The sequence below is a fragment of the Cherax quadricarinatus genome, chromosome 100 (genome assembly GCF_038502225.1).
Source record: "Cherax quadricarinatus isolate ZL_2023a chromosome 100, ASM3850222v1, whole genome shotgun sequence".
NCBI classification, from domain to species: Eukaryota; Metazoa; Arthropoda; class Malacostraca; order Decapoda; family Parastacidae; genus Cherax; species Cherax quadricarinatus.
The window spans coordinates 1,220,923-1,245,066 of record NC_091391.1 but is presented as its reverse complement, the minus strand read 5'-3'; the positions used below and the strand labels follow the sequence as shown (position 1 = coordinate 1,245,066).

Here is a 24,144-nt window from a genome sequence, read left to right as displayed (position 1 = left end):
TAATTCACTCTCAAAAGGACACAAAGGAACAGTACCGTGACTGGAACAGTACCGTGACTGGAACAATACCGTGGCTGGAACAATACCGTGACTGGAACAGTACCGTGACTGAAACAATACCGTGACTGGAACAGTACCGTGACTGGAACAGTACCGTGACTGTAACAGTACCGTGACTGGAACAATAACGTGGCTGGAACAATACCGTGACTGTAACAGTACCGTGACTGGAACAGTACCGTGACTGGAACAGTACCGTGACTGGAACAGTACCGTGACTGTAACAGTACCGTGACTGGAACAGTACCGTGACTGGAACAGTACCGTGGCTGGAACAATACCGTGACTGGAACAGTACCGTGACTGAAACAATACCGTGACTGGAACAGTACCGTGACTGGAACAGTACCGTGACTGTAACAGTACCGTGACTGGAACAGTACCGTGACTGGAACAGTACCGTGACTGGAACAGTACCGTGACTGTAACAGTACCGTGACTGTAACAGTACCGTGACTGGAACAGTACCGTGACTGGAACAGTACCGTGACTGTAACAGTACCGTGACTGGAACAGTACCGTGACTGGAACAATACCGTGACTGTAACAGTACCGTGACTGTAACAGTACCGTGACTGGAACAGTACCGTGACTGGAACAGTACCGTAACTGGAACAGTACCGTGAATAACAGTACCGTGACTGGAACAATACCGTGACTGGAACAGTACCGTGACTGGAACAATACCGTGACTGGAACAATACCGTGACTGGAACAATACCGTGACTGGAACAGTACCGTGACTGGAACAGTACCGTGACTGGAACAGCACACAAATGGTGGGTATAATTACCAATGTCCTTAATGAGAAGCAGGAACGCAGTATCCCAGTAGGCAACTCAAGAAGTTTAAGAGGACCAAGACTCCTCAACAGCCTTCCTTCATGTGTAAGGGGAATTAACAGGACCGCCTAGCTGTTTGCGAGAGTGAATTTGACGAGATCCAAAGCCGGGTCTTGATAAGACAGGTAGTGATGCCTACACTGGACTACAGGTGGTCAGAACCAACAGCCTGATTCGTCGACAGGAAGACCTGGTCTGGGACCAGGTCTTGGGGGCAGTGACTGTCTACATGTAAACTAGAGATTGTCATTACCATAGACACACTCGCCCTTAACACTAAAATATCTGAGAGGAGTGTGGCTCGGACGGCAGGCCAGGTGTGCAATACACCGGTGACAAACACCTGTGGAACACCTGTAACTCCAACTCACTTGCTCCCACGTCAAACACATATCTCTGATACTAATATAACTAACTGCAGGACGAACAAAGTTGGTGGGGGGAGAAGGGGCATGGAGGAGAGAGAAGGGGGCATGGAGGAGAGAGAAGGGGGCATGGAGGAGAGAGAAGGGGGTATGTAGGAGAGAGAAGGGGGTATGAAGGAGAGAGAAGGGGTATGGAGGAGAGAGAAGGGGGTATGAAGGAGAGAGAAGGGGTATGGAGGAGAGAGAAGGGGGTATGGAGGAGGGAGAAGGGGGTATGAAGGAGGGAGAAGGGGGTATGGAGGAGAGAGAAGGGGGGAGGAGAGAGAAGGGGGTATGGAGGAGGGAGAAGGGGGTATGAAGGAGGGAGAAGGGGGTATGGAGGAGAGAGAAGGGGTATGGAGGAGAGAGAAGGGGGTATGGAGGAGAGAGAAGGGGTATGGAGGAGAGAGAAGGGGGTATGGAGGAGGGAGAAGGGGGTATGGAGGAGGGAGAAGGGGGTATGGAGGAGGGAGAAGGGGGTATGGAGGAGAGAGAAGGGGGTATGGAGGAGAGAGAAGGGGGTATGTATGGAGGAGAGAGAAGGGGGTATGGAGGAGAGAGAAGGGGGGAGGAGAGAGAAGGGGGTATGGAGGAGAGAGAAGGGGGTATGGAGGAGAGAGAGGGGGGTATGGAGGAGAGAGAAGGGGGTATGGAGGAGAGAGAAGGGGGTATGGAGGAGAGAGAAGGGGGTATGGAGGAGGGAGAAGGGGGTATGGAGGAGAGAGAAGGGGTATGGAGGAGAGAGAAGGGGGTATGGAGGAGAGAGAAGGGGGTATGGAGGAGAGAGAAGGGGTATGGAGGAGAGAGAAGGGGTATGGAGGAGAGAGAAGGGGTATGGAGGAGAGAGAAGGGGGTATGGAGGAGAGAGAAGGGGGTATGGAGGAGAGAGAAGGGGTATGGAGGAGAGAGAAGGGGTATGGAGGAGAGAGAAGGGGTATGGAGGAGAGAGAAGGGGGTATGGAGGAGAGAGAAGGGGGTATGGAGGAGAGAGAAGGGGGTATGTAGGAGAGAGAAGGGGTATGGAGGAGAGAGAAGGGGTATGGAGGAGAGAGAAGGGGGTATGGAGGAGAGAGAAGGGGTATGGAGGAGAGAGAAGGGGTATGGAGGAGAGAGAAGGGGTATGGAGGAGAGAGAAGGGGGTATGGAGGAGGGAGAAGGTTGTATGGAGGAGAGAGAAGGGGGTATGGAGGAGAGAGAAGGGGTATGGAGGAGAGAGAAGGGGGTATGGAGGAGAGAGAAGGGAGTATGGAGGAGAGAGAAGGGGGTATGGAGGAGAGAGAAGGGGGTATGGAGGAGAGAGAAGAGTTTTGGAGGAGAGAGAAGGGAGTATGGAGAAGAGAGAAGGGAGTATGGAGGAGAGAGAAGGGAGTATGGAGGAGAGAGAAGGGAGTATGGAGAAGAGAGAAGGGAGTATGGAGGAGAGAGAAGGGAGTATGGAGGAGAGAGAAGGGGGTATGGAGGAGAGAGAAGGGGTATGGAGGAGAGAGAATGGAGTATGGAGGAGAGAGAAAAGGGTATGGAGGAGAGAGAAGGGGGTATGGAGGAGAGAGAAGGGGGTATGGAGGCGAGAGAAGGGGTATGGAGGAGAGAGCAGGGAGTATGGAGGAGAGAGAAAAGGGTATGGAGGAGAGAGAAGGGGGTATGGAGGAGAGAGAAGGGGGTATGGAGGAGAGAGAAGGGGTATGGAGGAGAGAGAATGGAGTATGGAGGAGAGAGAAAAGGGTATGGAGGAGAGAGAAGGGGGTATGGAGGAGAGAGAAGGGGGTATGGAGGAGAGAGAAGGGGGTATGGAGGAGAGAGAAGGGGGTATGGAGAAGAGAGAAGGGAGTATGGAGAAGAGAGAAGGGGGTATGGAGAAGAGAGAAGGGAGTATGGAGAAGAGAGAAGGGGGTATGGAGGAGAGAGAAGGGAGTATGGAGAAGAGAGAAGGGAGTATGGAGAAGAGAGAAGGGAGTATGGGAGTATGGAGAAGAGAGGGAGTATGGAGGAGAGAAGGGGGTATGGAGGAGAGAGAAGGGAGTATGGAGAAGAGAGAAGGGGTATGGAGAAGAGAGAAGGGAGTATGGAGAAGAGAGAAGAGGTATGGAGGAGAGAGAAGGGCGTATGGAGAAGAGAGAAGGGAGTATGGAGAAGAGAGAAGAGGTATGGAGGAGAGAGAAGGGAGTATGGAGAAGAGAGAAGGGAGTATGGAGAAGAGAGAAGGGAGTATGGAGAAGAGAGAAGGGAGTATGGAGAAGAGAGAAGGGAGTATGGAGAAGAGAGAAGAGGTATGGAGGAGAGAGAAGGGAGTATGGAGAAGAGAGAAGGGAGTATGGAGGAGAGAGAGGGAGTATGGAGGAGAGAGAAGGGAGTATGGAGTAGAGAGAAGGGAGTATGGAGGAGAGAGAAGGGAGTATGGAGAAGAGAGAAGGGAGTATGGAGGAGAGAGAAGGGAGTATGGAGGAGAGAGAAGGGAGTATGGAGAAGAGAGAAGGGAGTATGGAGGAGAGAGAAGGGAGTATGGAGAAGAGAGAAGGGAGTATGGAGGAGAGAGAAGGGAGTATGGAGAAGAGAGAAGGGAGTATGGAGAAGAGAGAAGGGAGTATGGAGGAGAGAGAAGGGAGTATGGAGAAGAGAGAAGGGAGTATGGAGGAGAGAGAAGGGGTATGAGGGAGAGAGAAGGGGTATGGAGGAGAGAGAAGGGGGTATGGAGGAGAGAGAAGGGGGTATGGAGGAGAGAGAAGGGGGTATGGAGGAGAGAGAAGGGGGTATGGAGGAGAGAGAAGGGGGTATGGAGGAGAGAGAAGGGGGTATGGAGGAGAGAGAAGGGGGTATGGAGGAGAGAGAAGGGGGTATGGAGGAGAGAGAAGGGGGTATGGAGGAGAGAAGGGGGTATGGAGGAGAGAGAAGGGGGTATATAGGAGAGAGAAGGGGGTATGGAGGAGAGAGAAGGGGGTATGGAGGAGAGAGAAGGGGGTATGGAGGAGAGAGAAGGGGGTATGGAGGAGAGAGAAGGGGGTATGGAGGAGAGAGAAGGGGGTATGAAGGAGAGAGAAGGGGGTATGGAGAAGAGAGAAGGGAGTATGGAGGAGAGAGAAGGGAGTATGGAGAAGAGAGAAGGGGGTATGGAAGAGAGAGAAGAGTTTTGGAGGAGAGAGAAGGGAGTATGGAGAAGAGAGAAGGGAGTATGGACGAGAGAGAAGGGGGTATGGAGGAGAGAGAAGAGGTATGGAGGGTAAACAGTGGAGACCAGAATACCCAGAGGAGTGCCCAGCTCAGCTCAGCTTGGCACTGCTACCAGACATGACCTCTCACACAACTTTCCTGGGCGACAGCTACACTGCAGAAATTCTTTCACTCTGACACAGTTCAGGGTCATAAATACTGGAGATGGAGAGATGGAAGATGCTGAAGAAGTGAGACACAACACTGCACAAGGAGAAAGATCTTGGGGTAAACATCACACCCAACATATCGCCAGAGATAAGCATAAACATTATGACAATAATAATAATAATAATAATAATAATAATAATAATAATAATAATAATAATAATAATAATAATAATATCTTTATTTACTACCAGTACATGTACAAGGTATACAAGTACATGTACAAGGTATACAAGTACATGTACAAGGTATACAAGTACATGTACAAGGTATACAAGTACATGTACAAGGTATACCAGTACATGTACAAGGTATACCAGTACATGTACAAGGTATACAAGTACATGTACAATGTATACAAGTACATGTACAAGGTATACCAGTACATGTACAAGGTATACCAGTACATGTACAAGGTATACCAGTACATGTAAAAGGTACACAAGTACATGTACAAGGTATACCAGTACATGTACAAGGTATACCGGTACATGTACAAGGTATACAAGTACATGTACAAGGTATACAAGTACATGTACAAGGTATACAAGTACATGTACAAGGTATACAAGTACATGTACAAGGTATACCAGTACATGTACAAGGTATACCAGTACATGTACAAGGTATACATGTGCAACATACAGTGCCTCCTTTATTGAAGTGCCTCCAGGCAATTCAATAAATGAAATTCTAAAACTCCTTGCATGACTTATGGTAGGCCTACCATGGAGCCCGTGCCTGGCCAAGAATGTACACTCGAAAATATGCAAAGGTTTGCAACATGACTAGTCATGGAGTTGAGAGGATGGAGTTACGAGTACTCGGGTAGAATGGTCAGCAATGTCTACGAGGATGGGTCCCCTCAAGGAAGGTTCCTTGATGTTGGTGAGGGGCTCTTGATTTAGGGAATTGGATCTGTGCTCCAGTTTCCCAAATTAAGCCTGAATGCCTTCCACATCCCCCCCCAGGCGCTGTATAATCCTCCGGGTTTAGCGATTCCCCCTTGATAATAATAATAATAATACGAGGATGGGTCACATACACTTGTAATTTAGGTAAATATCGTCTGTAAACTCAATAAAGGACACCAATGGAATTAAATCACTGTGTCTGACATTTTTGGGTCATCCCAGGTTCTCTACACACATGCTGCTATGTATGATAATTCTATGTATGATAATCTATGTATGATAATCTGTGTAACTGTGTATACCTGAATAAACTTAATGGATCGTCCCACAGCACGTATTAAGACGAATGTAACTGAGAATATTAACAGGTCTGTTTACAATTAGTTATTTTACTAAGGTTATCCTCTTATGTAACATTAAACCACACAACACGTACCCTATCATGGGTATGTAAAGCGAGCCCTGGGCACCTGCTGCTAAGATCTCATAACTGTAATGGTACAGTGTTTCCAGCAGGAGGTAAAACCATAAGATGGTCAGAAGAAAGAATTCGTTTTTGCCAACATGATTTTTATTATGAAATTCCTTAGGCTATTATGGTCACTGGCCAATATAATACTGGGAAAATTGGTCAGTAACTGAAAATAAAAATATTGGCATCTGAGGGTGCTTTAGGCACATTATCCTTCCCCCTACATCTTTCTGATTAACTTAAAAGTCACACACAACATCCCAGGCTTCACTGAATTGTAAACAGAAATTGATCAGGTTTATGGGATATACACCTCATTTAGAGGTGATGGAAGCTAGAATGGATACTTCTGATATACCAGTATCCCGATTGTAAAGTGAGAGGGATAGTGTCGGGGATCACAAGGAAAGGCTTGCAAATCACCTTCGTGAGTTACAAGCTGGAGATATAGTCAGGGACGGTGCTAAGGAATCATTAGTATAAAATTTTTAAACTCTCCATTTCACAGTATTGAGTCCAAACCAAAAAGGACACCACTCCCATTAGCCCTCTTAGGGCGGGGAAGGTGCCAGAGCCAGAGCTTGCTACCACCTGCAGCTCACAAGACTGCCATTCCCACGCGCCCCCCTGGGGCAGGGAAGATGGCAGACCAGAGGTCTAGCATCTCCCTACGAGCCCCGTGAGGGAGGGGAATGCGGCTAGGCCTGGGGACAGTTGGTCCCAGAAGATGAGGAGGTACTTGCACCTCCTCCCATGGGAGAGCTAGGTCTCACGACACTCCCAAGACTGGAAGCCGAGGCCGGGTTACCACCTGGAAAAGACCCGGACCGGGAGAGCACCGGCGAATCAAGAGGAAGGAAGGAAGGTGTCCAAAAAGAATGGCCAGTAGACAGGTACACAATCGTTCGATACACCAACGGAAGACTTAAGTACTGTATTCTCTACAACACAGGACTCTAAAGCCAACAGAGGTAAATAAGACAATCACCCATCCACAAATGGTCATAACTATGACCAGGCCCGGTGGCCTGGTGGCTAAAGCTCCCGCTTCACACACGGAGGGCCCGGGTTCGATTCCCGGCGGGTGGAAACATTTCGACACGTTTCCTTACACCTGTTGTCCTGTTCACCTAGCAGCAAATAGGTACCTGGGTGTTAGTCGACTGGTGTGGGTCGCATCCTGGGGGACAAGATTAAGGACCCCAATGGAAATAAGTTAGACAGTCCTCGATGACGCACTGACTTTCTTGGGTTATCCTGGGTGGCTAACCCTCCGGGGTTAAAAATCCGAACGAAATCTTATCTTATCTTATAAGCCAGAGGAAGGCTTCGGCGAGTCATCTAAGACCCGCTTCAGGAAAGATTTGTCCTGTTTCTTGACGAACCTTACCCACCCAGCGTCCAGTGCACCAAGGGAAGACTCAAATATTCTGTGCAGCACACGACTCCAAGGCCAGCAGGGAAGTGTACACGAATTACCACGAGAACACATACATACCAGCGACAAACCCGAGAGACTGCCATCCCTCTCATGCTGGCTAGGTCCTAGCCTAATAAAGAGTCCCACCACTCTGGAGAATAATTTAAAACCTGTTGATTGATTTAATGGCGTTGGTACTAAGCTTCCTGTGTGACCTCAACCCCAAATAGAGAAGCGTGGTCCACCTTAGGACAGCAACTTGCAGGCAAGTAGGTCGTGCCCAAGGGTTAGGCAAGGGAAGAATTCCCAAGTATTAAGATCCCAAGAAGTTGCAGTGTCTGACAGGAATGTAGATGAATGGTTCACAGAACCGACAGTTGGGAATTCTTCGCTTGCCTAACCCTTGGGCACGACCTACTTCCACATTGGACAAATGTGACACCACCTATGACTGCTGCACCTCTTCTGCCTACGGTTTATAAGCTGCTTCTCCGCTCATATGCCGTATTCTATTCAAGATTGATGGACTGACCACATCGACTCAAGGTTGAGGGACTGATTACCTCATTCTCCTCCTGTTCTTCAAGTTTCTCCTGTGTATGGACTGATGAAGCCACTGTGTGGCGAAACGTTTCCTTAATAAAGATACCCAAGAGTTGCACATGTGTCTAATTTGTCAACGTGTCGGTTCTGTGAACCATTCATCTACAATACTGTCAGACACTGCAACTTCCTGGGATCTTAATACTTGGGAATTGCAGGCAAGTACATAGAAAGAAAGCGTTTACAGGTCACATTTCCTAAATCTGCTTGTAACAGATAAGTGAACTGCAGATATAAATCCAAATGTACATCTGTTAACCCTTTTGGGGGCCTAGTTCCTAGGCCTATTGTGTATCCATATGCCCTTGGGCTACCGTCCACAAGATGGATATGGGGTACACAATAAACTAGCCACTTCGGTGGCAAAATCTAATGTAATGATCTGGGCATGACAAAACCACAAGGCAAGACAAACGAGTTGTGGCATGTTATTATAAAGACAGAATGAAGTCTTTGGTGAACAAAGTCTTAACAGGAACATGCAATAACGAGCACTGTCTTACAAGTTCTGGGTATATTGTACCATTGTATTACCATTCCAAGAAACTAGTTCAGCCACCAGGTACTGTACTTCCCACCTCCAGGACTGTAACATCCTCACTCATCCTTCAGAGTACAGGTACTGTACTTCTCACCTCCAGGACTGTAACATCCTCACTCATCCTTCAGAGTACAGGTACTGTACTTCTCACCTCCAGAACTGTAACATCCTCACTCATCCTTCAGAGTACAGGTACTGTACTTCCCACCTCCAGAACTGTAACATCCTCACCCATCCTTCAGAGTACAGGTACTGTACTTCCCACCTCCAGAACTGTAACATCCTCACTCATCCTTCAGAGTACAGGTACTGTACTTCCCACCTCCAGAACTGTAACATCCTCACTCATCCTTCAGAGTACAGGTACTGTACTTCCCACCTCCAGAACTGTAACATCCTCACTCATCCTTCAGAGTACAGGTACTGTACTTCCCACCTCCAGAACTGTAACATCCTCACCCATCCTTCAGAGTACAGGTACTGTACTTCCCACCTCCAGAACTGTACCATCCTCACTCATCCTTCAGAGTGCAGGTGCTGTACTTCCCACCTCCAGAACTGTAACATCTTCACTCATCCTTCAGAGTGCAGGTGCTGTACTTCACCATCCCCAGGTACTGTAGAACTGTAACATCCTCACCCATCCTTCAGAGTACAGGTACTGTACTTCCCACCTCCAGAACTGTAACATCCTCACTCATCCTTCAGAGTACAGGTACTGTACTTCCCACCTCCAGAACTGTAACATCCTCACCCATCCTTCAGAGTACAGGTACTGTACTTCCCACCTCCAGAACTGTAACATCCTCACTCATCCTTCAGAGTGCAGGTGCTGTACTTCCCACCTCCAGAACTGTAACATCTTCACTCATCCTTCAGAGTGCAGGTGCTGTACTTCCCACCTCCAGAACTGTAACATCCTCACTCATCCCTCAGAGTGCAGGTGCTGTACTTCCCACCTCCAGAACTGTAACATCCTCACCCATCCTTCAGAGTACAGGTACTGTACTTCCCACCTCCAGAACTGTAACATCTTCACTCATCCTTCAGAGTGCAGGTGCTGTACTTCCCACCTCCAGAACTGTAACATCCTCACTCATCCCTCAGAGTGCAGGTGCTGTACTTCCCACCTCCAGAACTGTAACATCCTCACCCATCCTTCAGAGTACAGGTACTGTACTTCCCACCTCCAGGACTCGAGTCCGGATCATACAGCACCCGAGGAATGGCTACAATTAGAGCCGATCCAAGGGAAGAACAGATCCAGTACCCTAAATCAAGAGCCCCTCACGGGTAACAGCATCATGCAGAGATATAAAAAAAAACTCAAAGAGACAGCCAATATTTTTACAGCTCCCCAGGATATACAGTCAGGAGTAATGTAGGAAAATTCCTAAGGGAATTTCACCTGAGCAGGTTATTGCGTCGCAGGGAAAGAGGTAAATATGTGGCAGGTATTTCCCCGCTACCATTATTACCACACAGTGAGGCTCCCTTGTATACAGGTGTTCCAGCCCAAAAACACTATCACAACGATGCCTTTGATTAGTTTACAGCTACGTAATAGCAGGGGTGTTAATGTTGCAGTTTAAGAACTGTAGTGTAAAGCCATACCCCCGGCCGGGATTGAACCCGCGGTCATAGAGTCTCAAAACTCCAGCCCGTCGCGTTAGCCACTAGACCAGCTAGCCACAATAAGATTCATCCAACTAGGTATATTTCTACACCATATGAAAGTTAGCACAGGCACCTCTGTGACCACAAATGCAAGTTTTTACGGACGAATCACCGACTTGAGCTAGAGTTCGTCACGGCCACGCTAGCTGGAGATTCGTCTGTAAAAACTTGCATTTGTGGTCACAGAGGTGCCTGTGCTAACTTTCCTATGGTGTAGAAATATACCTAGTTGGATGAATCTTATTGTGGCTAGCTGGTCTAGTGGCTAACGCGACGGGCTGGAGTTTTGAGACTCTATGACCGCGGGTTCAATCCCGGCCGGGGGTATGGTTTGTTTGCAATCGTGTCATTACGATTTCTTAAGTCATGTAGTGTAAAGCACCCTTCTGGCAAGACAGTGATGGAGTGAATGATGGTGAAAGTTTTTCTTTTTCGGGCCACCCTGCCTTGGTGGGAGTCGACCAGTGTATTAATAAAAATAAACTACATAATTCATTCTTATGTGTCATTGGGTACGGGAGTTATTTCTTGGGTAGCTTTGGGTAGAGGTCGTTTTGATAAGGACCTGCCTCGCATGGGCCAGTAGGCCTTCTGCAGTGTTGCTCCACTCTTATGTTCCTGTAACGAGTGTAAAAACTGTATCTGTATGTTAGGTACGCGAACATACAAATATTATCACTAAGGTTGACTGGGAAAGATGTTCGACCCTTTAGGTGTGGACTGGATCACCTCTAAGTGTGGGTTATATAAGGAGCACTGCAGCAGGCCTACTGGCCCATGATAGGCAGGCCCACCTGCCCTCAGTTTGGATTGGATCACCACACTGTGGGCTGGATCTCCTACAAGCCCCCACAGTGTGGGCTGGAGCTCCTACAAGCCCCCACACTGTGGGCTGGAGCTCCTACAAGCCCCCACAGTGCGGGCTGGATCTGCTATAAGCCCCCACAGTAGCTCCTACAAGCCCCCACACTGTGCGGAGCTGGTGTGGGCTGGAGCTCTACAAGCTATCTGCTATAAGCCCCCACAGTGTGGGCTGGACCTCCTACAAGCCCCCACACTGTGGGCTGGAGCTCCTACAAGCCCCCACAGTGCGGGCTGGATCTGCTATAAGCCCCCACAGTGTGGGCTGGAGCTCCTACAAGCCCCCACACTGTGGGCTGGAGCTCCTACAAGCCCCCACACTGTGGGCTGGAGCTCCTACAAGCCCCCACAGTGCGGGCTGGATCTGCTATAAGCCCCCACAGTGCGGGCTGGAGCTCCTATAAGCCCCCACACTGTGGTCAGGTTGCTTCTCAACGTATACTGGTCGACCCCATCCCACAAAGGAGCTGCGTACCCTGGGGTGGTGGGCATGTATGCCCCAGGGAGTGGGGCAGCTCATCTGGTCTCCCCTGAGCACAGGATGCTGGGCAGAGAGTGCTGTAACAGTAGACAGGAAGCAGGCAGCTTAACACTGCAGCAAAGTACTAGCATTGGATGGCAGAGTTAGTCTAGGCTGTGGAACTGCATTCTGGAATTACATCATGATAGGCTATAGTTACCTAATGATAGGCTATGGAATTACATTATGATAGGCTATAGTTACATCAGGCTAGACTGCATTATGATAGGCAATGGAATTATACCACGCTAGGCTATGGAATTACACCAGGCAAGGCTATGGAATTACACCAGGCTAGGCTAGGCTATGGAATTACACCAGGCTAGGCTAGGCTATAGAATTATACCAGGCTAGGCTAAGGAATAAGATGGGGGCGAGTACTGTGCCTTGTGGAACAGAGCTCTTCACTATGGCAGCCTCCGATTTAACTCTGTTGAACACAAAGAGTAGTGGTCAACAGAGTTAAATCGGAGGCTGCCATAGTGAAGAGCTCTGTTCCACAAGGCACAGTACTCGCCCCCATCTTATTCCTTATCCTCATATCAGACATAGACAGAGATATACACCACAGCACCGTATCATCCTTTGCGGATGATACTAGGATCTGCATGAGGCTGTCATCTGCTGAGGACGCGGTTAACCTCCAAGAAGATATAAACAAAGTTTTCCAGTGGGCAACGGTAAACAATATGATGTTCAATGAGGACAAATTCCAACTACTCCGTTATGGGAAACTGGAGGAGATAATAACTAGAACAGAGTATACTACTGACTCCGGCCATACAATAGAGCGGAAAAATAATGTAAGGGACCTGGGAGTAGTAATGTCTGAGGATCTCACTTTCAAGGATCACAACAGTGCCACGATCGCACGTGCAAAGAAAATGATAGGATGGATAATGAGAACTTTCAAAACGAGAGATGCCAAGCCCATGATGATCCTTTTCAAATCACTTGTTCTCTCTAGGCTGGAATACTGCTATACATTAACATCTCCATACAAAGCAGGTGAAATCGCAGATCTAGAGAGTGTACAGAGATCCTTTACTGCACGTATAAGTTCTGTCAAGCACCTTAACTACTGGGAACGCTTGGAAGCACTTGACTTGTACTCGTTGGAACGCAGGAGGGAGAGATATATCATAATCTACACTTGGAAAATCTTGGAAGGAATGGTCCCAAATCTGCACACAGAAATCACTCCCTACGAAAGTAAAAGACTGGGCAGGCGATGCAAAATGCCCCCAATAAAAAGTAGGGGCGCCATTGGTACACTAAGGGAAAACACCATAAGTGTCCGGGGCCCAAAACTATTTAACAGCCTCCCATCAAGCATTAGGGGAATTGCCAATAAACCCCTGGCTGCCTTCAAGAGAGAGCTGGACAGATACCTAAAGTCAGTGCCGGATCAGCCGGGCTGTGGCTTGTACGTTGGACTGCGTGCGGCCAGCAGTAACAGCCTAGTTGATCAGGCCCTGATCCATCGGGAGGCCTGGTCATGGACCGGGCCGCGGGGGCGTTGATCCCCGGAATAACCTCCAGGTAAGCTATGGAATTACACAAGGCTAGGCTAGGCTATGGAATTACACCAGGCTAGGCTAGGCTATGGAATTACACCAGGCTAGGCTAAGCTATGGAATTACACCAGGCTAGGCTAGGCTATAGAATTACACCAGGCTAGGCTAGGCTATGGAATTACACCAGGCTAGGCTATGGAATTACACCAGGCTAGGCTAGGCTATAGAATTACACCAGGCTAGGATAGGCTATTGAATTACACCAGGCTAGGCTAGGCTATGGAATTACACCAGGCTAGGCTAGGCTATGGAATTACACCAGGCAAGGCTATGGAATTACACCAAGCTAGGCTATGGAATTACACCAGACTAGGCTATGGAATTACACCAAGCTAGGCTATGGAATTACACCAAGCTAGGCTATGGAATTACACCAAGCTAGGCTATGGAATTACACCAAGTTAGGCTATGGAATTACACCAGGCAAGGCTATGGAATTACACCAAGCTAGGCTATGGAATTACACCAAGCTAGGCTATGGAATTACACCAAGCTAGGCTATGGAATTACACCAAGCAAGGCTATGGAATTACACCAGGCAAGGCTATGGAATTACACCAAGCAAGGCTATGGAATTACACCAAGCAAGGCTATGGAATTACACCAAGCAAGGCTATGGAATTACACCAAGCTAGGCTATGGAATTACACCAAGCTAGGCTATGGAATTACACCAAGCTAAGCTATGGAATTACACCAAGCTAGGCTATGGAATTACACCAAGCAAGGCTATGGAATTACACCAAGCAAGGCTATGGAATTACACCAAGCTAGGCTATGGAATTACACCAAGCAAGGCTATGGAATTACACCAAGTTAAGCTATGGAATTACACCAAGCTAGGCTATGGAATTACACCAAGCAAGGCTATGGAATTACACCAAGTTAAGCTATGGAATTACACCAAGCTAGGCTATGGAATTACACCAGGCTAGGCTATGGAGTCTAGCTCCAGGATCCATTTTATGGCTCTGTAATATTCAGACTACCACCCATACCAAGTGTATATTAAATTAGTTATGGGAAGAACACAATTAACACATACCTGATAGATGTCCAGCTTTAATTGCTGGACATTTTTTTCCCTGGTTAAGTGATTTCAGGATGGTAAAGAGGCCAGACAATTACATAGTTGCTGACAGCTAATTTTGATCAGTGAAAATGTCAGATATATCAGGTTTCTCTGATGGGTAGATAATGATTTCACTTTATTTTTTAAGGTATTTCTGCAGATCTTTTTAACTTTGAGAGCGACTTTTCTTGGCGATTTTGCTTAGCAACCTTGCTTAGCGACCATTCTTAGCAACCTTGCTTAGTGTTCTTGCTTAGCGACCTTAGCGATTTTGCTTAGCGACCTTACTTAGAGACCTCAGCGACCTCGCTTAGCAGCCTCAGCGACCTTGCTTTGCGACCTTAGCGACCTTGCTTAACGACCTTGCTTAGCAGCCTTGCTTAGCGACCTCAGTGACCTTGCTTAACGACCTTACTTATCGACCTTAGCGACCTTACAAAGCTTTACAAACAAGTGTTGTTCTGTAGTTGACAAATTGCTACATAGGCGTTTTAAAAATTCGTACGTAATATCTCATAGGACAACATTAGACGAAAGACCACTGCAGTAGGCCTATCATGGACCAGTAGGCAGGTCCAGGTCACACTAACCACATCCATATGCCCAACCAATCTAAGTTCTGACCTGAATGAATAACGCTACCTGAGGGTTAATGGCAGACCAGAACCTCTTGTAGCTGACCAGTGTGATTTGCATGGTGTTAGGTTGCAAGAGATGGCATGTTATACACAATGAAGTCAACTAGATCAAGAATAACCTGGTTACAGCCCAGTGCCCCAGCAGCCCAGATGCTCCTCTCAGCCACCCTAATGGCATCACATATGATGCCATCACATTATGTGCCATCACATTATGTGCCATCACACTTATTATTAAAGATTCGCAGGTATTCTCCCGGCCCGGGCCTTTTTCAAGTGGTGGCCCGGCCTTGGCTCCCTCTTTAGGGAGTGTCTGAGACCTAAGTCTCCCATGGGAGGAGGCACAAGTACCCCCTCATCTTTGGGACCAACTGTCCCCAGGCCTAGTCACAAAAAAACCATACCCCCGGCCGGGATTGAACCCGCGGTCATAGAGTCTCAAAACTCCAGCCCGTCGCGTTAGCCACTAGACCAGCTAGCCACAATAAGATTCATCCAACTAGGTATATTTCTACACCATAGGAAAGTTAGCACAGGCACCTCTGTGACCACAAATGCAAGTTTTTACAGACGAATCTCCAGCTAGCGTGGCCGTGACGAACTCTAGCTCAAGTCCCTTCACTGCCGTCAACATGACTTAAGAAATCGTAATGACACGATTGCAAATAAACCATACCCCCGGCCGGGATTGAACCCGCGGTCATAGAGTCTCAAAACTCCAGCCCGTCGCGTTAGCCACTAGACCAGCTAGCCACAATAAGATTCATCCAACTAGGTATATTTCTACACCATAGGAAAGTTAGCACAGGCACCTCTGTGACCACAAATGCAAGTTTTTACAGACGAATCTCCAGCTAGCGTGGCCGTGACGAACTCTAGCTCAAGTCCCTTCACTGCCGTCAACATGACGCTAGCTGGAGATTCGTCTGTAAAAACTTGCATTTGTGGTCACAGAGGTGCCTGTGCTAACTTTCCTATGGTGTAGAAATATACCTAGTTGGATGAATCTTATTGTGGCTAGCTGGTCTAGTGGCTAACGCGACGGGCTGGAGTTTTGAGACTCTATGACCGCGGGTTCAATCCCGGCCGGGGGTATGGTTTATTTGCAATCGTGTCATTACGATTTCTTAAGTCATGTTGACGGCAGTGAAGGGACTTGAGCTAGAGTTCGTCACGGCCACGCTAGCTGGAGATTCGTCTGTAAAAACTTGCATTTGTGGTCACAGAGGTGCCTGTGCTAACTTTCCTATGGTGTAGAAATATACCTAGTTGGATGAATCTTATTGTGGCTAGCTGGTCTAGTGGCTAACGCGACGGGCTGGAGTTTTGAGACTCTATGACCGCGGGTTCAATCCCGGCCGGGGGTATGGTTTATTTGCAATCGTGTCATTACGATTTCTTAAGCCTAGTCACAAGCTAGGCCTTTCTGGTCTGCCATCCCCGCCTCAAGGGGGCTAATGGGAATGACAGTCTTGTGAGCTGTAAGCTCTGGCTCAGGCACCTACCCTACCCTATCCTAGAAAGGCTTTGTGTCGATAACCATCACACTGTAACCCTTGCATAGTGGCAGACAACTGACATGGGTCAATGCTTGTTCATCTACACCTCCGTGCTGGTCAGCAGGGTGGTGCTGCTGATCATAGGGATGATCACAGGAAGTGTATGTTGGGTGAAAGGAAATGTGCAGCTAATGTGACATTTTATTGTGGCAACGTTTCGCTCTCCAGGAGCTACAATAAAATGTTACATTATCTGTACAGGTGTTCTTTTATCTAACATATTGTGGGTAATTCTACCAACATTATTCCTCTGCCCACCACTACTACTAAGTCTTAATACGATCAGAGACCCTTGACTCCTAACGAAACCACACGATAAGTTTTTCCTTTTTCCCTGACGAAAACATACGAGAGGTTTCCATGACGAAAACACAAGAGGTTTCCCTTAAGAAAATAAGAGAGGCTTCCTCTAAGAGTAGAGTTACAGAGTGATCCAGGCCACTAGAGTCCCGAGGGCTGCCACGTTTCTCTTCCAAAGCCTCGGTGTACCGATCCAATCATTACACTCATAAGGGTCAGCTCTAAACCCTCAGGGTCACACAACTTCAAGGTTAATTGAGATGTAATGGGGGTTCGATCCAGTGCAAGGTCTATTTCCTTGGATCAAGAACTTATTGGCATCAAGGTACGTACCTCCCTTGAGGGGTGGTAAATCCTGAGGGTAAATGATTGCTTCATCGTTAGTTCCTAACTCAATATATTTTGTAATTCTGTGTATGTAAATCATTAATACAGTTTTAACTCAAATATACATGTGTATGTGTATGTGTAGTTAGGTGACGGCTGTCAGAAAACCTAACAAGTATTTCCTGACGTGGGTCTTAGTCATGTGGTGACCCACAACTGGAGCTTTCGCCTCCGGTTATTTACATGGATTGGAAACCCAGCACTGGCTATCCAACTGCTGTTGAATGTTATGTGACACTCCTGTTACCTCATATAACTCCTGACGAGTACATAACTACCACCATCACAATGTGTACCTAACACACACACACTTCCACGTGAAGGTTGTTTATACATCAATGTTTTGTCTGCTGTCTTGTGCTGCCAGACTTACTGATGATGGCACCCTCTGTGTTCTTTAAATTCATCAAGGGTAAGTGACTTAACACCGCCTATCAAGGCCCGGAGCACAGCTCCTGGTCCGACTTGTCTTATACTTGTTCGGTCTACCAGGCTGGTTCATCGGCTTTTAAGGCCGATAAATATACAGCTAATAACTATATATTTCTAGCTAGGACATCCCTGAATAGGATAAAGGATAGTCTGGTGATGCCCGTTGATTGGTTCAGTCAGCTCACATACTGAGGTCCAGGGGTCGATCCCCGGTACGGGTGGAAACATTAGGACATGTTTCCTTAAGGCACCTGCTGTCCATGCTCACTTGGGTGTTAGTGGACTGGTGTGGGTCGCATCCTGGGGACAAAATTGACCTAATTTGCGGGAAATGCTCAGCATAGTATGTCAATGATGTCAACTATGATCTGTATACCTTGTACCCTGAGAGAGAGAGAGAGAGAGAGAGAGAGAGAGAGAGAGAGAGAGAGAGAGGAAGGACATTGTGTAAAGGTTAGGGGTATCTAGTGGACTAGTCTCCCTCCTGACGTCTGGAGACTCAATAGTTTTTGTACCAACGTACGTGCGTACGTACGTACATACATGTGTGTGTGTACTCACCTATTTGTGGTTGCAGGGGTCGAGTCTTAGCTCCTGGCCCCGCCTCTTCACCGGTTGCTACTAGGCCCTCTCTCTCCCCGCTCCATGAGCTTTATCAAACCTCGTCTTAAAACTGTGCATGGTTCCTGCCTCCACTACGTCATTTTCTAGGCTATTCCACTGCCTTACAACTCTATGACTGAAGAAATACTTCCTAATATCTCTCTGACTCATTTGTGTCTTCAACTTCCAATTGTGACCTCTTGTTTCTGTGTCCCCTCCCTGGAACATCCTGTCTTTGTCCACCTTGTCTATTCCACGCAGTATTTTATATGTCGTTATCATGTCTCCCCTGACCCTCCTGTCCTCCAGTGTTTACCTGGAGTTTACCTGGAGAGAGTTTCGGGGGTCAACGCCCCCGCGGCCCGGTCTGTGACCAGGCCTCCTGGTGGATCAGCGCCTGATCAACCAGGCTGTTGCTGCTGGCTGCACGCAAACCAACGTACGAGCCACAGCCCGGCTGATCAGGAACTGTCTTTAGGTGCTTGTCCAGTGCCAGCTTGAAGACTGCCAGGGGTCTGTTGGTAATCCCCCTTATGTGTGCTGGGAGGCAGTTGAACAGTCTCGGGCCCCTGACACTTATTGTATGGTCTCTTAACGTGCTAGTGACACCCCTGCTTTTCATTGGGGGGATGGTGCATCGTCTGCCAAGTCTTTTGCTTTCGTAGTGAGTGATTTTCGTGTGCAAGTTTGGTACTAGTCCCTCTAGGATTTTCCAGGTGTATATAATCATGTATCTCTCCCTCCTGCGTTCCAGGGAATACAGGTTTAGAAACCTCAAGCGCTCCCAGTAATTGAGGTGTTTTATCTCCGTTATGCGCGCCGTGAAAGTTCTCTGTACATTTTCTAGGTCGGCAATTTCACCTGCCTTGAAAGGTGCTGTTAGAGTGCAGCAATATTCCAGCCTAGATAGAACAAGTGACCTGAAGAGTGTCATCATGGGCTTGGCCTCCCTAGTTTTGAAGGTTCTCATTATCCATCCTGTCATTTTTCTAGCAGATGCGATTGATACAATGTTATGGTCCTTGAAGGTGAGATCCTCCGACATAATCACTCCTAGGTCTTTGACGTTGGTGTTTCGCTCTATTTTGTGGCCAGAATTTGTTTTGTACTCTGATGAAGATTTAATTTCCTCATGTTTACCATATCTGAGTAATTGAAATTTCTCATCGTTGAACTTCATATTGTTTTCTGCAGCCCACTGAAAGATTTGGTTGATGTCCGCCTGGAGCCTTGCAGTGTCTGCAATGGAAGACACTGTCATGCAGATTCGGGTGTCATCTGCAAAGGAAGACACGGTGCTGTGGCTGACATCCTTGTCTATGTCGGATATGAGGATGAGGAACAAGATGGGAGCTAGTACTGTGCCTTGTGGGACAGAGCTTTTCACCGTAGCTGCCTCGGACTTTACTCTGTTGACGACTACTCTCTGTGTTCTGTTAGTGAGGAAATTATAGATCCATCGACCGACTTTTCCTGTTATTCCTTTAGCGCGCATTTTGTGCGCTATTACGCCATGGTCACACTTGTCGAAGGCTTTTGCAAAGTCTGTATATATTACATCTGCATTCTTTTTGTCTTCTAGTGCATTTAGGACCTTGTCGTAGTGATCCAGTAGTTGAGACAGACAGGAGCGACCTGTTCTAAACCCATGTTGCCCTGGGTTGTGTAACTGATGGGTTTCTAGATGGGTGGTGATCTTGCTTCTTAGGACCCTTTCAAAGATTTTTATGATATGGGATGTTAGTGCTATTGGTCTGTAGTTCTTTGCTGTTGCTTTACTGCCCCCTTTGTGTCGTCAGGCCGACACTGTGTGTGTGTGTGTGTGTGTGTGTACATCTGCAGCAGATGTCAGTGTACACACCTCCCTTAACACCTGGCATTCAAAGCACACCTGTGCACCATCTTGCATGCCTATGATCACCACAAGCTGGGAACCCACCTCCAGCTCCTGGGCCCTCCCCCTTAATTTTCAATCGACATGTGTGAAGCAACACAGAGTCCCTGAGCTTTATCTCAGTGTACAGAGTATACAAAGTTCATATGTACTTCCTTCCTGGTTCATTCCACTCGTCCCCCTCTAACTCCCTACTTCTCTCTTTCTAGCCACGTACATTCCTCTCAGTATCTGGTTACGTACATTCCTCTCAGTATCTGGTTACGTACATTCCTCTCAGTATCTGGTTACGTACATTCCTCTCAGTATCTGGTTACGTACATTCCTCTCAGTATCTGGTTACGTACATTCCTCTCAGTATCTGGTTACGTACATTCCTCTCAGTATCTGGTTACGTACATTCCTCTCAGTATCTGGTTACGTACATTCCTCTCAGTATCTGGTTACGTACATTCCTCTCAGTATCTGGTTACGTACATTCCTCTCAGTATCTGGTTACGCACATTCCTCTCAGTATCTAGTTACGTACATACCTCTGAGTACCTCCTTACGTACATTCCTCTCAGTATCTGGTTACGTACATACCTCTGAGTACCTCGTTACGTACATTCCTCTCAGTATCTAGTTACGTACATACCTCTGAGTACCTCGTTACGTACATATCTAGTTACGTACATACCTCTGAGTACCTCGTTACGTACGTTCCTCTCAGTATCTAGTTACATACATACCTCTGAGTACCTCGTTACGTACATTCCTCTCAGTATCTGGTTACGTACATACCTTTGAGTACCTCGTTACGTACGTTCCTCTCAGTATCTAGTTACGTACATACCTCTGAGTACCTCGTTACGTACGTTCCTCTCAGTATCTAGTTACGTACATACCTCTGAGTACCTCGTTACGTACGTTCCTCTCAGTATCTAGTTACGTACATACCTCTGAGTACCTCGTTACGTACATTCCTCTCAGTATCTAGTTACGTACATACCTCTGAGTACCTCGTTACGTACATTCCTCTCAGTATCTGGTTACGTACATACCTCTGAGTACCTCGTTACGTACATTCCTCTCAGTATCTAGTTACGTACATACCTCTGAGTACCTCGTTACGTACATTCCTCTCAGTATCTAGTTACGTACATACCTCTGAGTACCTCGTTACGTACATTCCTCTCAGTATCTGGTTACGTACATACCTCTGAGTACCTCGTTACGTACATTCCTCTCAGTATCTAGTTACGTACATACCTCTGAGTACCTCGTTACGTACGTTCCTCTAAGTACCTCTTCCCCAGGAACTCGGTGTATGGGGTCCCAATAACAGCCTCCAGATAAAAACCTCCAGACAAAAGTCCCCAGATATACTACAAAATAGCACGAAAGCCCACTTAAGTTAGATTAGGTTAGGGTGGCTTTTGACCTGGGAAGGTTCTCTGTACTTGATGCACAAAGTGAAGTGTGACATCAGCACTGCTTGACATCAGCAGTTGCTGTGATGTACGAGAAGTATCATACCATCCACAAGTGTTGTATAGACTTGTAAGATGATGCTAAGGTAGATAATAGGTCAATAGACAGTAATAATAAATTTAATTCTAGCAGTATATGATGCAACTTATACAGACCATAGCTGACACCTATGACATACTATATAGAAAGTTCCTGGTTATGCATTTCCCGCAAATTAGGTCAATTTTGACCCCAGGATGCCACCCACACCAGTCCACTAACACCCAGGTACCTATTTTGCCGATAGGTGAACATGGAAAGCAGGTGCCTTAAGGAAACAAGTCTTAATGTTCCCACTCGTACCGGGGATCGACCCCAAACAAGTAACTCAACAAATACAAGGACTCCAGTGGAAATAAGTTATATTGACTTGACTGTATTATCATGTGTCAGCCAGCCTGGTTAACCAGGGAAGCACCAGACGAGCCTGGCCCATGGCCGGGCTCATCTTGCTTACACAGCAGGCGAGACGTCTTGCTTACACAGCAGGCGAGACGTCTGTCGCCAACTTACACTGGAGAAACGTGAAGTGGACACGTTACTTTAAGGTGATCAGTCCCTTGTTAAGGTGATCAGTCCCTTGGCCTTGATACAAGACATTCAGTCGCTTGGCCTTGATACAAGACATTCAGTCCCTTGGCCTTGATACAAGACATTCAGTCCCTTGGCCTTGATACAAGACATTCAGTCCCTTGGCCTTGATACAAGACATTCAGTCCCTTGGCCTTGATACAAGACATTCAGTCCATTGACCTTGATACAAGACATTCAGTCCCTTGGCCTTGATACAAGACATTCAGTCCCTTGGCCTTGATACAAGACATTCAGTCCCTTGGCCTTGATACAAGACATTCAGTCCCTTGGCCTTGATACAAGACATTCAGTCCCTTGGCCTTGATACAAGACATTCAGTTCCTTGGCCTTGATACAAGACATTCAGTCCCTTGGCCTTGATACAAGACATTCAGTCCCTTGACCTTGATACAAGACATTCAGTCCCTTGGCCTTGATGCAAGACATTCAGTCCCTTGGCCTTGATACAAGACATTCAGTCCCTTGACCTTGATACAAGACATTCAGTCCCTTGGCCTTGATACAAGACATTCAGTCCCTTGACCTTGATACAAGACATTCAGTCCCTTGACCTTGATATAAGACATTCAGTCCCTTGACCTTGATACAAGACATTCAGTCCCTTGGCCTTGATACAAGACATTCAGTCCCTTGGCCTTGATACAAGACATTCAGTCCCTTGGCCTTGATACAAGACATTCAGCCCCTTGGCCTTGATACAAGACATTCAGTCCCTTGGCCTTGATACAAGACATTCAGTCCCTTGGCCTTGATACAAGACATTCAGCCCCTTGGCCTTGATACAAGACATTCAGTCCCTTGGCCTTGATACAAGACCAGTTGATACAAGACATTCAGTCCCTTGGCCTTGATACAAGACATTCAGTTCCTTGGCCTTGATACAAGACATTCAGTCCCTTGGCCTTGATACAAGACATTCAGTTCCTTGGCCTTGATACAAGACATTCAGCCCCTTGGCCTTGATACAAGACATTCAGTCCCTTGGCCTTGATACAAGACATTCAGTTCCTTGGCCTTGATACAGAACACTCAGTGTTCACTTAGCCTTGATACAGAACACTCAGTGTTCACTTAGCCTTGATACAGAACAGTGTTCACTTAGCCTTGATACAGAGCACTCAGTGTTCACTTAGCCTTGATACAGAACAGTGTTCACTTAGCCTTGATATAGAACAGTGTTCACTTAGCCTTGATACAGAACTGTGTTCACTTAGCCTTGATACAGAACAGTGTTCACTTAGCCTTGATACAGAACAGTGTTCACTTAGCCTTGATACAGAACAGTGTTCACTTAGCCTTGATACAGAACAGTGTTCACTTAGCCTTGATACAGAGCACTCAGTGTTCACTTAGCCTTGATACAGAACAGTGTTCACTTAGCCTTGATACAGAACAGTGTTCACTTAGCCTTGATACAGAACAGTGTTCACTTAGCCTTGATACAGAACAGTGTTCACTTAGCCTTGATACAGAGCACTCAGTGTTCACTTAGCCTTGATACAGAGCACTCAGTGTTCACTTAGCCTTGATACTGAGCACTCAGTGTTCACTTAGCCTTGATACAGAACACTCAGTGTTCACTTAGCCTTGATACAGAGCACTCAGTGTTCACTTAGCCTTGATACAGAACAGTGTTCACTTAGCCTTGATACAGAACAGTGTTCACTTAGCCTTGATACAGAACAGTGTTCACTTAGCCTTGATACAGAACAGTGTTCACTTAGCCTTGATACAGAACAGTGTTCACTTAGCCTTGATACAGAACAGTGTTCACTTAGCCTTGATACAGAACACTCAGTGTTCACTTAGCCTTGATACAGAACAGTGTTCACTTAGCCTTGATACAGAACAGTGTTCACTTAGCCTTGATACAGAACACTCAGTGTTCACT

At 47.1% G+C, this 24,144-nt stretch overlaps 1 protein-coding gene across 2 annotated transcripts in view; it reads right to left on the bottom strand.

Moving 5' to 3' along the window:
* Positions 1-24,144, bottom strand: part of LOC128704669 (solute carrier family 45 member 3-like) — a 78,523-nt gene that overhangs the window by 32,942 nt on the left and 21,437 nt on the right. The window contains exon 1 of one of the 2 annotated variants that reach the window (XM_053799805.2): positions 854-1,096. The exons of the other annotated variant lie outside the window; for it this stretch is intronic. The gene's annotated coding sequence lies outside the window, so the exon portion shown is untranslated. Of the gene's footprint in view, positions 1-853; positions 1,097-24,144 lie in introns of those variants that run through there. 2 annotated transcript variants of the gene reach the window in all.